Genomic DNA, 14,696 nt, shown 5'->3' on the forward strand with positions numbered 1-14,696 from the left:
GTTCCGAGTCCGGGGGCCCGGCCCACTCGGAAGGTGTGGGCTATAGCGCACGAAAATATGGGAATCGGGCGGAATTCTAGTTTTTTCGCTGAAAAAACGCAAACAACTAGGAACGTTCATGGCAGGGAGGTGACTATGGTTCCTTAGATCGTATTTGATGGTTCGAAAAAATTTTAGGCGATCGGGGTCCGGGGGGCCTTACCCATTGGGAAGGCGTGGGATATTATAGCACACGAAAATATGGTAATCGGGCGGGATTCTAGTTTTTTGGCCGAAAAACACAAAATATGAGGAATGATCAGGGCGGGGCGGTGACTCTGGTTTCTTAGGTCATATTTGATGGCCCTGAAAAATTTTAGGCGATCGGGGTCCGGGAGTCCCGAGACCTATTTGAAGGCGTGGGCTATAACACACGAAAATATGGGAATCGGGCGAAATTCTAATTCTTAGGACGAAAAATGCAAAAAGTGAGGAACGATCATGGAGGAGCAGTGATTATGGTTCCTTAAATCGTATTTAATGGCCCGGAAAAATTTTAGACGTTCCGAGTCCGGGGGGCCCGGCCCACTCGGAAGGTGTGGGCTATAGCACCCGAAAATATGGGAATCGAACAAAATTCAAGTTTTTTCACTGAAAAACGCAAACAAGTAGGAACGTTTATGGCGGGGCGGTGACTATGGTTCATTAGGTCATATTTGATGGTCCGGAAAAATTTTAGGCGATCGGGATCCGGGGGGCCATACCTATTGAGAAGGCGTGGGATATTATAGAACACGAAAATATGGTAATCGGGCGGAATTCTAGTTTTTTGGCTGAAAAATGCAAAATATGAGGAACGATCAGGGCAGGGCGGTGACTATGGTTTCTTAGGTCATATTAAATGGCCCGGAAAAATTTTAGGCGATCGGGTTCCCGGGACCACTTTGAAGGCGTGAGCTATAGCACACGAAAATATAGGAATCGGGCGGAATTCTAGTTTTTTTGCTGAAAAATGCAAACAACTAGGAACGTTCATGGCGTGGCGGTGACTATGGTTCCATAGGTCGTATTTCATGGTCCAGAAAAATTTTAGGTGATCGGGGTCCGGGGGGCCCTACCCATTGGGAAGGCGTGGGCTATTATAGCACACGAAAATATGATAATCGGGCGGAATTCTAGTTTTTTGGCCGAAAAACGCAAAATATGAGGAACGATCAGGGCGGAAGGGTGACTATGGTTTCTTAGGTCATATTTGATGGCCCGGAAAAATTTTAGGCGATCGGGGTCCGGGGGTCCCTGGACCACTTTGAAGGCATAGCACACGAAAATATGGGAATCGGGCGGAATTCTAATGTTTTGGCCGAAAAACGTAAAAAGTGAGGAACGATCATGGCGGAGCGGTGATTATGGTTCCTTAGGTCGTATTTAATGGCCCGGGAAAATTTTAGACGTTCCGAGTCTGGGGGGCCCGGCCCACTCGGAAGGTGTGGGCTATAGCATACGAAAATATGGTAATCGGGCGGAATTCTAGTTTTTTGGGTGAAAAATGCAAAATATGAGGAACGATGAGGGCGGGGCGGTGACTATGGTTCCTTAGGTCGTATTTGATGGCCCTGAAAAATTTTAGGCGATCGGGGTCCGGGGGTCCCGAGACCAATTTGAAGGCGTGGGCTATAACACACGAAAATATGAGAATCGGGCGGAATTCTAATTCTTTGGACGAAAAATGCAAAAAGTGAGGAACGATCATGGAGGAGCGGTGATTATGGTTCCTTAGGTCGTATTTAATGGCCCGAAAAAATTTTAGATGTTCCGAGTCCGGGGGGCCCGGCCCACTCGGAAGGTGTAGGCTATAGCACACGAAAATATGGGAATCGGGCGGAATTCTAGTATTTTTCGCTGAAAAACGCAAACAACTAGGAACGTTCATGGCAGTGCGTTAACTATGGTTCCTTAGGTCGTATTTGATGGTCCGGAAACATTTTAGGCGATCGAGGTCCGGGGGGCCCTACCCATTGGGAAGGCATGGGCTATTATAGCACACGAAAATATGGTAATCGGGCGGAATTCTAGTTTTTTGGCCGAAAAATGAAAAATACGAGGAACGATCAAGGCGGGGCGGTGACTATGGTTTCTTAGGTCATATTTGATGGCCCGGAAAAATTTTAGGCGATCGGGGTCCGGGGGTCCTTGGACCACTTTGAAGGCATAGCACACGAAAATATGGGAATCGGGCGGAATTCTAATGTTTTGGCCGAAAAACGTAAAAAGTGAGGAACGATCATGGCGGAGCGGTGATTATGATTCCTTAGGTCGTATTTAATGGCCCGGGAAAATTTTAGACGTTCCGAGTCTGGGGGCCCGGCCCACTCGGAAGGTGTGGGCTATAGCATACGAAAATATGGGAATCGAGCGGAATTCTAGTTTTTGTCCGAAAAATGCAAATTATGAGGAATGATCAGGGCGGGGCGGTGACTATGGTTTCTTAAGTCATATTTGATGGCCCTGAAAAATTTTAGGCGATCGGGGTCCGGGAGTCCCGAGACCAATTTGAAGGCATGGGCTATAACACACGAAAATATGGGAATCGGGCGGAATTCTAATTCTTTGGACGAAAAATGCAAAAAGTGAGGAACGATCATGGAGGAGCGGTGATTATGGTTCATTAGGTCGTATTTAATGGCCCGAAAAAATTTTAGACGTTCCGAGTCCGGGGACCCGGCCCACTCGGAAGGTGTAGGCAATTATAGCACACGAAAATATGGGAATCGGGCGGAATTCTAGTTTTTTCGCTGAAAAATGCAAACAACTAGGAATGTTCATGGCAGGGCATTAAATATGGTTCCTTAGGTCGTATTTGATGGTCCGGAAACATTTTAGGTGATCGGGGTCCGGGGGGCCCTACCCATTGGGAAGGCATGGGCTATTATAGCACACGAAAATATGGTAATCGGGCGGAATTCTAGATTTTTGGCCGAAAAATGAAAAATACGAGGAACGATCAGGGCGGGGCGGTGACTATGGTTTCTTAGGTCATATTTGATGGCCCGGAAAAATTTTAGGCGATCGGTGTCCGGGGGTCCCGGGACCACTTTGAAGGCGTGAGCTATAGCACACGAAAATATGGGAATCGGGTGGAATTCTAATTTTTTGGCCGAAAAATGCAAAACGTGAGGAACGATCATGGCGGAGCGGTGATTATGGTTCCTTAGGTCGTATTTAATGGCCAGGAAAAATTTTAGACGTTCCGATTCCGCTGGTGCCAGCCGACTCGGAAGGTGTGGGCTATAGCACACGAAATTATGGGAATCGGGCGGAATTCTAGTTTTTTCGCTGAAAAACGCAAACAACTAGGAATGTTCATGGCAGGGCGTTAAATATGGTTCCTTAGGTAGTATTTGATGGTCCGGAAACATTTTAGGCGATTGGGGTCCGGGGGGCCCTACCCATTGGGAAGGCATGGGCTATTATAGCACACGAAAATATGGTAATCGGGCGGAATTCTAGTTTTTTGGCTGAAAAATGAAAAATACGAGGAACGAGCAGGGCGGGGCGGTGACTATGGTTTCTTAGATCATATTTGATGGCCCGGAAAAATTTTAGGCGATCGGTGTCTGGGGGTCCCGGGACCACTTTGAAGGCATGAGCTATAGCACATGAAAATATGGGAATCGGGTGGAATTCTAATTTTTTGGCCGAAAAACGCAAAAAGTGAGGAACGATCATGGCGGAGCGGTGATTATGGTTCCTTAGGTCGTATTTAATGGCCCGGAAAAATTTTAGACGTTCCGATTCCGCTGGTGCCAGCCGACTCGGAAGGTGTGGGCTATAGCACATGGAAATATGGGAATCAGGCGGAATTCTAGTTTTTTCGCTGAAAAACACAAACAACTAGGAACGTTCATGGCAGAGCAGTGACTATGGTTCCTTATGTCGTCTTTGATGGTCCGAAAATTTTTTAGGCGATCGGGGTTCGGGGGTCCCTTCCCATTGGGAAGGCGTGGGCTATATAGCACACGAAAATATGGGAATCAGGCGGAATTCTAGTTTTTTGGCCGAAAAATTCAAAAAATGAGGAACGATCATGGCTGGGAGATGAATATAGTTCCTTAGGTCTTATTTGATGGCCCGAAAAAAATTAGATGATTCGAGTCTGGGGGCCCGGCCCACTCGGAAGGCGTGGGCTATAGCACACAAAAATATGGGAATCGCGCGGAATTCTAGTTGTTTGGCTGAAAAACGCAAAATATGAGGAACGATCATGGCGTGGTTGTGACTATGGTTCCTTAGGTAGTATTTGATGGTCCCGAAAAAATTTTAGGCGATCGGGGTCCGGGGGTCCCTACCCATTGGGAAGGCGTGGGGTATTATAGCACACGAAAATATGGGAATCAGGCGAAATTCTAGTTTTTTGGCCGAAAAATGCAAAAATGAGAAACGATCATGGCGGGAAGGTGACTATGGTTCCTTAGGTCTTATTTGATGGCCCGAAAATTTTTTAGGTGATCCGAGTCCAGGGGGCCCGGCTCACTCGGAAGGCGTGGGCTATAGCACACGAAAATATGGGAATCGGGCGGAATTCTAGGTTTTTGGCCGAAAAATGCAAAAAATGACGAATGATCCTGGCGGGGCGGTGACTATGGTTGCTTAGGTTGTATTTGATGGACCGAAAAATTTTTAGGCGATCGGGGTCTGGGGGCCTGGGTCCACTCGGAAGGCGTGGGCTATAGCACACAAAAATATGGGAATCGGGCAGAATTCTAGTTTTTTGACCGTAATAAGCAAAAGAACGAGGAATGGTCATGGCGGGGCGGGGGTTGAGATTCCTTAGGTCGTATTTGATGGCCCGGAAATATTTTAGGCGATTGAGGTCCGGGGGGCCCGGCCCACTCGGAAGGCGTGGGCAGTAGCACACGAAAATATGGGAATCGGACATAATTCTAGTTTTTTAGCCGAAAAATACAAAAAATGAGGAACAATCATGGCGGGACGATGACTATTGTTCCTTAGGTCGTATTGGATGGCCCGAAAAAATTATAGGCGATCCGAGTCCGGGAGGCCCGGCCCACTCGGAAGGCGTGGGCAGTAGCACACGAAAATATGGGAATCGGGCGGAATTCTAGTTTTATGGCCCTAAAATGCAAAAAATGAGGACCGATCATAGCGGGGCGGTAACTATGGTTCCTTAGGTCGTATTTGATCAACTGGAATAATTTTAGGCGATCGGGGTCTGGGGATCCCTGGACCACTTGGAAGGCGTGGGCTATAGCACACAAAAATATGGGAATCGGGCGGAAATCTTGGTTTTTTGCCGCAAAACGTAAAAAAAGAGGAATGGTCATGTTAGGGCGGTGACTATGGTTCTTTAAGTCGTATTTGTAGTAAAATGCAAAAAATGAGGAACGATCATGGCGGGGTGGTGACTCTGATTCCTTAGGTCATATTTTATGGGCCGGACAAATTTTAGACGATCAGGGTCCGGGAGTCCTGGGTCCACTTGGAAGGCGTGGGCTCTAGCACACCAAAATAGGGGAATCGGGCAGAATTCTAGTTTTTTGGCCGTAAAATGCAAAAAATGAGGAAAGGTCATGGCGGGGCGGTGACTATGGTTCCTTAGGTCATATTTGATGGCCCAAAAATATTTTAGACGATCCGGCTCCGGGGGGCCCTACCCATTGGCAAGCCGTGGGCTACTATAGCACACGAAAATATGGGAATCGCGCGGAATTCTTGTTTTTTGGCCATAAAATGCAATAAATGAGGAACGGTTATGACGGGGCGGTGACTATGGTTCCTTAGGTCGTATTTGATGGCCCTGAAAATTTTTAGGCGACCCGAGTCCAGGAGGCCCGACCCACTCTGAAGGCGTGGGCTATAGCACACGAAAATATGGGAATCGGGCGGAATTCTAGTTTTTTGGCCGTAAAATGCAAACAATGAGGACCGATCATGGCGGGGCAGTGACTACGGTTCCTTAGGTCGTATTTGATGGCCCGAAATTTTTTTACGCGATCAGGGTCTTGGGGTCCTGGGACCACTTGGAAGGCAGCACACAAAAATATGGGAATCGGGCGGAATTTTATGTTTTTGCCTTAAAACGCAAAAAAATGAGGAACGGTCATGTTAGGGCGGTGACTATGGTTCTTTAGGTCATATTTGATGGCCTGGAAAAATTTTATGCGATCTGAGTCCGGGGGGCCCAGCCCACTTGGAAGGCGTGTGCTATAGCACACGAAAATATGAGAATCATGCTGAATTCTAGGTTTTTGTAGTAAAATTCCAAAAATGAGGAACGATCATGGGGGGCGGTGACTCTGGTTCCTTAGGTCGTATTTGATGGACCGGAAAAATTTTAGGCGATCGGGGTCCGGGAGTCCCGGGTCCACTTGGAAGGCGTGGGCTATAACATACGAAAATATGGGAATCAGGTGGAATTCTAGTTTTTTGGCCGTAAAATGCAAAAATTGAGGAAAGGTCATGGAAAGGGCGGCGACTATTAGGTCAAATTTGATGGCCCGAAAAAATTTTAGGCGATCCGGCTCTGGGGGTCCCGGGACCACTCGGAAGGCGTGGGCTATAGCACACGAAAATATGGGAATCATGCGGAATTCGATTTTTTTGGCCGAAAAATGCAAAAAATGAGGAACGATCATGGTGGGGCGGTTACAATGGTTCCTTAGGTCGTATTTGATGGCCCGAAAAATTTTTAGGCAAACGGGGTCCTGGGGTCTCGGGACCACTCGGAAGGCGTGGGCAATAGCACACAAAAGTATGGTAATCGAGCGGAATTCTAGTGTTTTCGCCGAAAAATACAAAAAATGAGGAATAATCATGGCGGGGCAGTGACTATGATTCCTTAGGTCGTATTCGATGGCCCGGAAAAAATTTTAGGCAATCAGGGTCTGGGGTTCCCGGGATCACTTGGAAGGCATGGGTATAGCACACGAAATATGGGAATCGGGTAGAGTTCTAGTTTTTTGGCCGAAAAATTAATAAAACAAGGAACGATCATGGAGGGAAGGTGACTATGGTTCCTTAGGTCTTATTTGATGGCCCAAAAAATTTTTAGGTGATCCGAGTCCGGGGGGCCTGGCCCACTCGGAAGGCGTGGGTATAGCACACGAAATTATGGGAATCGGGCGGAATTCTAGGTTTTTGGCCGAAAAATGCAAAAAATGAGGAACAATTATAGCGAGGCAGTAACTATGGTTCCTTAGGTCATATTTGATGGCCCGGAAAAATTTTAGGTGATCGGGGTCCGGGGGGCCTGGGACCACTCGGAAGGCGTGGGCTATGGCACACGAAAATATGGGAATAGCGCGGAATTCTAGTTTTTTGCCCGAAAAATGCCAAAAATGAGGAACAATCATGGCGGGGCAGTGACTATGGTTCTTTAGGTCGTATTTGATGGCCCATAAAATTTTTAGCCGATCAGGGTCCGGGGTTCCCGGGACCACTTGGAAGGCGTGGATATAGCACACGAAAATATGGGATTCGGGCGGAATTCTATTTTTTGGCTGAAAAATGCAAAAAATGAGGAACGATCATGGAGGGGAGGTGACTATGGTTCCTTAGGTCTTATTTAATGGCCCAAAAAAAATTTAGGTGATCCGTATCCGGGGGGGCGGCCCACTCGGAAGGCGTGGGCTATAGCACACGAAAGTATGGGAATCGGGCGGAGTTCTAGGTTTTTGGCCGAAAAATACAAAAAATGAGGAACGATCATGGCGGGGAGGTAACTATGGTTCCTTAGGTATTATTTGATGGCCTAAAACTTTTTAGGTGATTCGAGTCCGGGGGGCCCGGCCCACTCGGAAGGTGTGGGCTATAGCACACGAAAATATGGGAATCGGGCGGAATTTTGGGTTTTCGGCCGAAAAACGCAAAAGAATTAGGAACGTTCATGGCAGGGCAGTGGCTATGGTTCCTTAGGTCGTATTTGATGGCCCGGAAAAATTTTAGGCGATCGGGGTCCGGGGGCCCTGGGACCACTCGGAAGGCGTGGGCTTATAGCACACGAAAATATAGGAATCGCGCGGAATTCTAGTTTTTTGGCCGAAAAATGCAAAAAATTAGGAACAATCATGGCAGGGAGGTGACTATGGTTCCTTAGGTCTTATTTGAAGGCCCGAAAATTTTTTAGGTGATCCGAATCCGGGGGGGGCGGCCAACTCGGAAGGCGTGGGCTATAACATACGAAAATATGGGAATCGGGTGGAATTCTAGGTTTTTGGCCGAAAAACGCAAAAGAATTAGGAACGATCATGGCAGGGCGGTAACTATGGTTCCTTAGGTCTTATTTTATGACCCGAAAAAATTTTAGGCGATCGGGCTCCGGGGGGCCTGGGACCACTCGGAAGGCGTGGGCTTATAGCACACGAAAATATGGGAATCGCGCTGAATTCTAGTTTTTTGGCCGAAAAATGCAAAAACATTAGGAACAATCATGGCGGGGAGGTGACTATGGTTCCTTAGGTCTTATTTGATGGCCCGAAAAATTTTTAGGTGATCCGAGTCCGGGGGGGCGGCCCACTCGGAAGGCGTGGGCTATAGCACACGAAAATATGGGAATCAGGTGGAGTTCTAGATTTTTGGCCAATAAATGCAGAAAAGGAGGAACCATCATGGCGGGGTGGTGACTATGGTTTCTTAGGTCGTATTTTATGGCCCGGAAATATTTTAGGTGATCGGGGTCCGGGGGGCCTGGGACCACTCTGAAGGCGTGGGCTATAGCACACGAAAATATGGGAATCGCGCAGAATTCTAGTTTTTTGGCCGAAAAATGCAAAAAATGAGGAACGATCTTGGCGGGGCAGTGACTATGGTTCCTTAGGTCTTATTTGATGGCCCAAAAAAATATTAGGTGATCAGGGTCCGGGGTTCCCGGGACCACATGGAAGGCGTGGGTATAACACACGAAAATATGGGAATCGGGCGCAATTCTAGTGTTTTTGACGAAAAATGCAAAAAATGAGGAACGATCATGGCGGGAAGGTGACTATGGTTCCTTAGGTCTTATTTGATGGCCCGGAAAATTTTTAGGCGATCGGGGTCCAGGGTTCCCGGGACCACTTGGCAGGCGTGGGTATAGCACACGAAAATATAGGAATCGGGCGGAATTCTAGTTTTTTTTCCGAAAAATACAAAAAATGAGGAACGATCATGGAGGGGAGGTGACAATGGTTCCTTAGGTATTATTTGATGGCCCAACTTTTTTTTAGGTGATCCGAGTCCGGGGGGCCCGGCCCACTCGGAAGGTGTGGGCTATAGCACACGAAAATATGGGAATCGGGCGGAATTCTAGGTTTTTGGCCGAAAAACGCAAAAAATTAGGAACGATAATGGCAGGGTGGTGACTATGATTCCTTAGGTCATATTTGATGGCCCGAAAAAATTTTAGGTGATACGAGTCCGGGGGGCCCGGCCCACTCGGAAATCTTGGATAGCACACGAAAATATGGGAATCGGGCGGAATTCTATGTTTTTGGCCAAAAAATGCAAAACATGAGGAATTGTCATGGCTGGGCGGTGACTATAGTTCCTTAGGTCGTATTTGATGGCCCATAAAATTTTTAGGCGATTGGGGTCGGGGGGTCCTGGGACCACTCGAAAGACGTGGGCTATGCACAAGAAAATATGGGAATCGCGTGGAATTCTAGTTGTTTGGCCAAAAAACAAAAACATGTGGAACGTTAATGGCGGGGCGGTTACTATGGTTCCTTAGGTCGTATTTGATGGCCCAGAAAAATTTTAGGCGATCGAGATCCGGGGTTCCCGAGACCACTTGGAAGGGGTGGGTATAGCACACGAAAATATGGGAATCGGGCGGAATTCTAATTTTTTGGCCGAGAAATGCAAAAAATGAGGAACGATCATGGCGAGGAGGTGACTATGGTTCCTTAAGTCTTATTTGATGGCCCGAAAAAGTTTTAGGTGATCCGAGTCCGGGGGGCCCGGCCCACTCGGAAGACGTGGGCTATTGCACACGAAAATATGGGAATCGGGCGGAATTCTAGGTTTTTGGCCGAAAAACGCAAAAACTTAGGAACGATCATGGTAGGACGGTGACTATGGTTCCTTAGGTCATATTTGATTGCCCGAAAAATGTTTAGGCGATCGGGGTCCGGGGTTCCCGAGACCACATGGAAGGCGTGGGTGTACCACACGAAAATATGGGAATCGGGCGGAATTCTAGGTTTTGGCCGAAAAATGCAAAAAATGAGCAACGATCATGGCAGGGCGGTGACTATGGTTCCTTAGGTCGTATTTGATGGCCCAAAAAAATTTTAGGCGATCGGGGTCAGGGGAGCCTGGGACCACTCAGAAGGCGTGGGCTATAGCACATGAAAATATGGGAATCGCGCGGAATAGTAGTTTTTTGGCCGTAAAATGCAAAATATGAGGAACAATCATGGCGGGGCAGTGACTATGGTTCTTTAGGTCATATTTGATGGCCGGAAAAATGTTAGGCGATCGGGGTCCGGGGATACCGGGACCACTTGGAAGGCGTTGATATAGCACACGAAAATATGGGAATCGGGTGAAATTCTAGTGTTTTGGTCAAAAAATGGAAACAATGAGGAACGATCATGGCGGGAAGGTGACTATGGTTCCTTAGGTCTTATTTGATGGCCCAAAAAAATTTTAGGTGATCCGAGTCCGGGGGCCCGACCCACTCGGAAGGCGTGGGCTATAGCACACGAAAATATGGAAATCGGGCGGAATTCTAGTCTTTTGGCCAAAAAACGCAAAAAATGAGGAACGATCATGGCGAGGCGGTGACTATGGTTCCTTAGGTCGTATTTGATGGCCTGGAAATTTTATAGGCGATCGGGGTCCGGGGTTCACGGGACCACTTGGAAGGCGTGGGTATAGCACATGAAAATATGGGAATCGGGCGGAATTCTAGTTTTTTGGACAAAAAAATGCAAAAAATAAGGAACGATCATGGTGGGAAGGTGATTATGGTTCCTTAGGTCTTATTTGATGGCCTGAATTTTTTTTAGGTGATCCGAGTTCGGGGGGCTCGGCCCACTCGGAAGGCGTGGGCTATAGCACACGAAAATATGGAAATCGGGCGGAATTCTAGGTTTTTGGCCGAAAAACGCAAAAAAGGAGGAACCATCATGGTGGGGCGGTGACGGTGATTCCTTAGGTCGTATTTGATGGCCCGGAAAAATTTTAAACGATCGGGGTCCGGGGGGCCTGGGACCACTCGAAAGGCGTGGGCTATAGCACACGAAAATATGGGAATCGGGCGGAATTTTATTTTTTTGGCCGAAAAATGCAAAAAATGAGGAACGATCATGGCGGGGAGGTGACTATGATTCCTTAGGTATTATTTGATGGCCCGAAATTTGTTTAGGTGATCCGAGTCCGGGGAGCCCGGCCCACTCGAAAGGTGTGGGCTAGCACACAAAAATATGGGAATCGGGCGAAATTCTAGGTTTTTTTCCGAAAAATGCAAAAAGTTAGGAACGATCATGGCAAGGCGGTAACTATGGTTTCTTAGGTCGTATTCGACGGCCCAAAAAAATTTCAGGCGATCGGGGTCCGGGGGGGCTGGGACCACTCGGAAGGCGTGGGCTATAGCAAATGAAAATATGGGAATCGCGCGGAATTCTAGTTTTTTGGCCGAAAAATGCAAAAAATGAAGAACAATCATGGCGGGGCAGTGACTATGATTCTTTAGGTCGTATTTGATGGCCCGGAAAAATTTTAAGCGATTGGGGTCCGGGTTCCCGGGACCACTTGGAAGGCGTGGATATAGCACAAAAAAATATGGGAATCAAGCGGAATTCTAGTTTTTTGGCCGAAAAATTCAAAAACTGAGGAACGATCATGGCAGGGAGGTGACTATGGTTCCTTAGGTCATATTTGATGGCCCGGAAAAAAATTTAGGCGATCGGGGTCCGGGGGGCCTGGGACCACTCGGAAGGCGTGGGCTATAGCACATGAAAATATGGGAATCACGCGAAATTCTAGTTTTTTTGCCGAAAAACGATAAAAATGAGGAATGATCATGGCGGGGAGGTGACTATGGTTCCTTAGATCGCATTTGATGGCCCGAAATAATTTTAGGTGATCGGGGTCTGGGAGGCCCGGCCCACTCGGAAGGCGTGGGCAATAGCACACAAAAATATGGGAATCGGGCGGAATTCTAGTTTTTTGGAAGAAAAATGCAAAAACCTAGGAACGTTCATGGCGAGGCGGTGACTATGGTTCCTTAGGTCGTATTTGATGGTCCGGACCAATTTTAGGTGATCCGAGTTCGGGGGGCCCGGCCCACTCGGAAATCGTGGATAGCACACGAAAATATGGGAATCGGGCGGAATTCTAGGTTTTTGGCCTAAAAACCCAAAAAGTGAGGAACGATCATGGTGGGGCGGTGACTATTGTTCCTTAGGTCCTATTTGATGGCCCGGAAAAATTTTAGGCGATCGGGGTCCGGGGGGCCTGGGACCACTCGGAAGGCATGGGCTATAGCACACGAAAATATGGGAATCGCGCGGAATTCTAGTTTTTTTGCCGAAAAATGCTAAAAATGAGGAACGATCATGGCGGGGAGGTGACTATGGTTCCTTAGATCATATTTGATGACCCGAAATAATTTTAGGCGATCGAGGTTCGTAAGGCTTTGGCAATAGCACATGAAAATATGGCAATCAGGCGGAATTCTTGTTTTTTGGCTGTAAAATGCAAAATTCTTATTTTTTGGCTGTAAAATGCAAAAAATGAGGACCGATCAGGGCGGGGTGGTGACTATGGTTCCTTAGGTCGTATTTGATGGCCCAGAAAAATTTTAGGCGATCGGTGTCCGGGGGCTTGGCCCAATCGGAAGGCGTGGTCTATAGCACACGAAAATATGGGAATCGCGCGGAATTCTAGTTTTTTTGCCGAAAAATGCCAAAAATGAGGAACGATCATGGCGAGGCAGTGACTATGGTTCCTTAGGTCGTATTTGATGGCCCTAAAAATTTTTAGGCGATCGGGGTCCGGGGCTCCCCGGACCACTTGGAAGGCGTGGGTATAGCACACGAAAATATGGGAATCGGGCGGAATTCTAGTTTTTGCCGAAAAATGTAAAAAATGAGGAACGATCATGGTGGGGAGGTGACTATGGTTCCATAGGTCTTATTTGATGGCCCCGAAACCTTTTAGGCAATCGAGGTCTGGGGGTCCCGAGACCACTTGGAAGGCGTGGACTATAGCACACAAAAATATGGGAATCGGGCAGAATTTTAGGTTTCTTGCCGTAAAACGCAAAAAAATGAGGAACGGTCGTGTCAGGGCGGTGACTATTGTTATTTAGGTCGTATTTTATGGCCCGGAAAAATTTTAGGCAATCCGAGTCCGGGGGCCCGACCCACTTGGAAGGCGTGGGCTATAGCACACGAAAATATGAGAATAAGGTGGAATTCTAGTTTTTTGTAGTAAAATGCAAAAAATGAGGAGCGATCATGGCGGGCGGTGACTCTGGTTCCTTAGGTTGTTTTGATGGGCCGGAAAATTTTTAGGAGATCGGGGTCCAGGAGTCCCGGGTCCACTTGGAAGGCGTGGGCTAAAGCACATGAAAAGATGGTAATCGGGCGGAATTCTTGTTTTTTGCCCGTAAAAAGCAAAAAATGAGGAAAGGTCATGGCGGGGCGGTGACTATGGTTCGTTAGGTCGTATTTGATGGCCCGAAAAAAATTTAGGCGATCCGGCTCCGGGGGGCCTTACCCATTGGGAAGGCGTGGGCTATTATAGCAAATAAAAATATGGGAATCGGGCGAAATTCTAGTTTTTTGGCCGAAAAATGCAAAAACTGAGGAACGATCATGGCAGGGAGGTGACTATGGATCCTTAGGTCTTTTTTGATGATCTGAAAAAATTTTAGGCAATCGTGGTCCGGGCCTCCCTGGACCACTTGGAAGGCGTGTGTATAGCACACGAAAATATGGGAATCGGGCGAAATTCCGGTTTTTTGGCCGAAAAATGCAAAAAATGAGGAACGATCATGGCGAGGAGTTGACTATGGTTCCTTAGGTCTTTTTTGATGGCCCGAAAATTTTTTAGGCAATCAGGGTCTGGGGTCCTGGGACCACTTGGAAGGCATGGGCTATAGCACACAAAAATATGGGAATCGGGCGAAATTCTAGGTTTTTTGCTGTAAAACGCAAACAAACACAGAACGTTCATGTCAAGGCGGTGACTATTGTTCTGTAGGTCGTATTTTATGGCCTGGAAAAATTTTAGGCAATCCGAGTCCGGGGGCCCCGGCCCACTTGGAAGGCGTAGGCTATAGCACACGAAAATATGGGAATCACGCGGAATTCTAGTTTTTTTGTAGTAAAATGCAAAACATGAGGAACGATCATGGCGGGGCAGTGACTCTGGTTCCTTAGGTCGTATTTGATGGGCCGAAAATATTTTAGGCAATCGGGGTTCGGGAGTCCCGCGTACACTTGGAAGGCGTGGGCTATAGCACATGAAAAGATAGTAATCGGGCGGAATTCTAGGTTTTTGGCCGTAAAATGCAAAAAATGAGGAAAGGTCATGGCGGGGCGGTGACTATGGTTCCTTAGGTCATATTAGATGGTCCGGAAATATTTTAGGCGATCGGGGTCCGGGGTTCCTGGGACCACTCGGAAGGCTTGGGCTATAGCACATGAAAATGTGGGAATCACGTTGAATTCTAGTTTTTTGGCCGAGAAATGCAAAAAACTAGGAACGTT

The sequence above is a fragment of the Nicotiana tabacum genome, chromosome 17, assembly GCF_000715075.1.
Source record: "Nicotiana tabacum cultivar K326 chromosome 17, ASM71507v2, whole genome shotgun sequence".
Taxonomy (NCBI): domain Eukaryota; kingdom Viridiplantae; phylum Streptophyta; class Magnoliopsida; order Solanales; family Solanaceae; genus Nicotiana; species Nicotiana tabacum.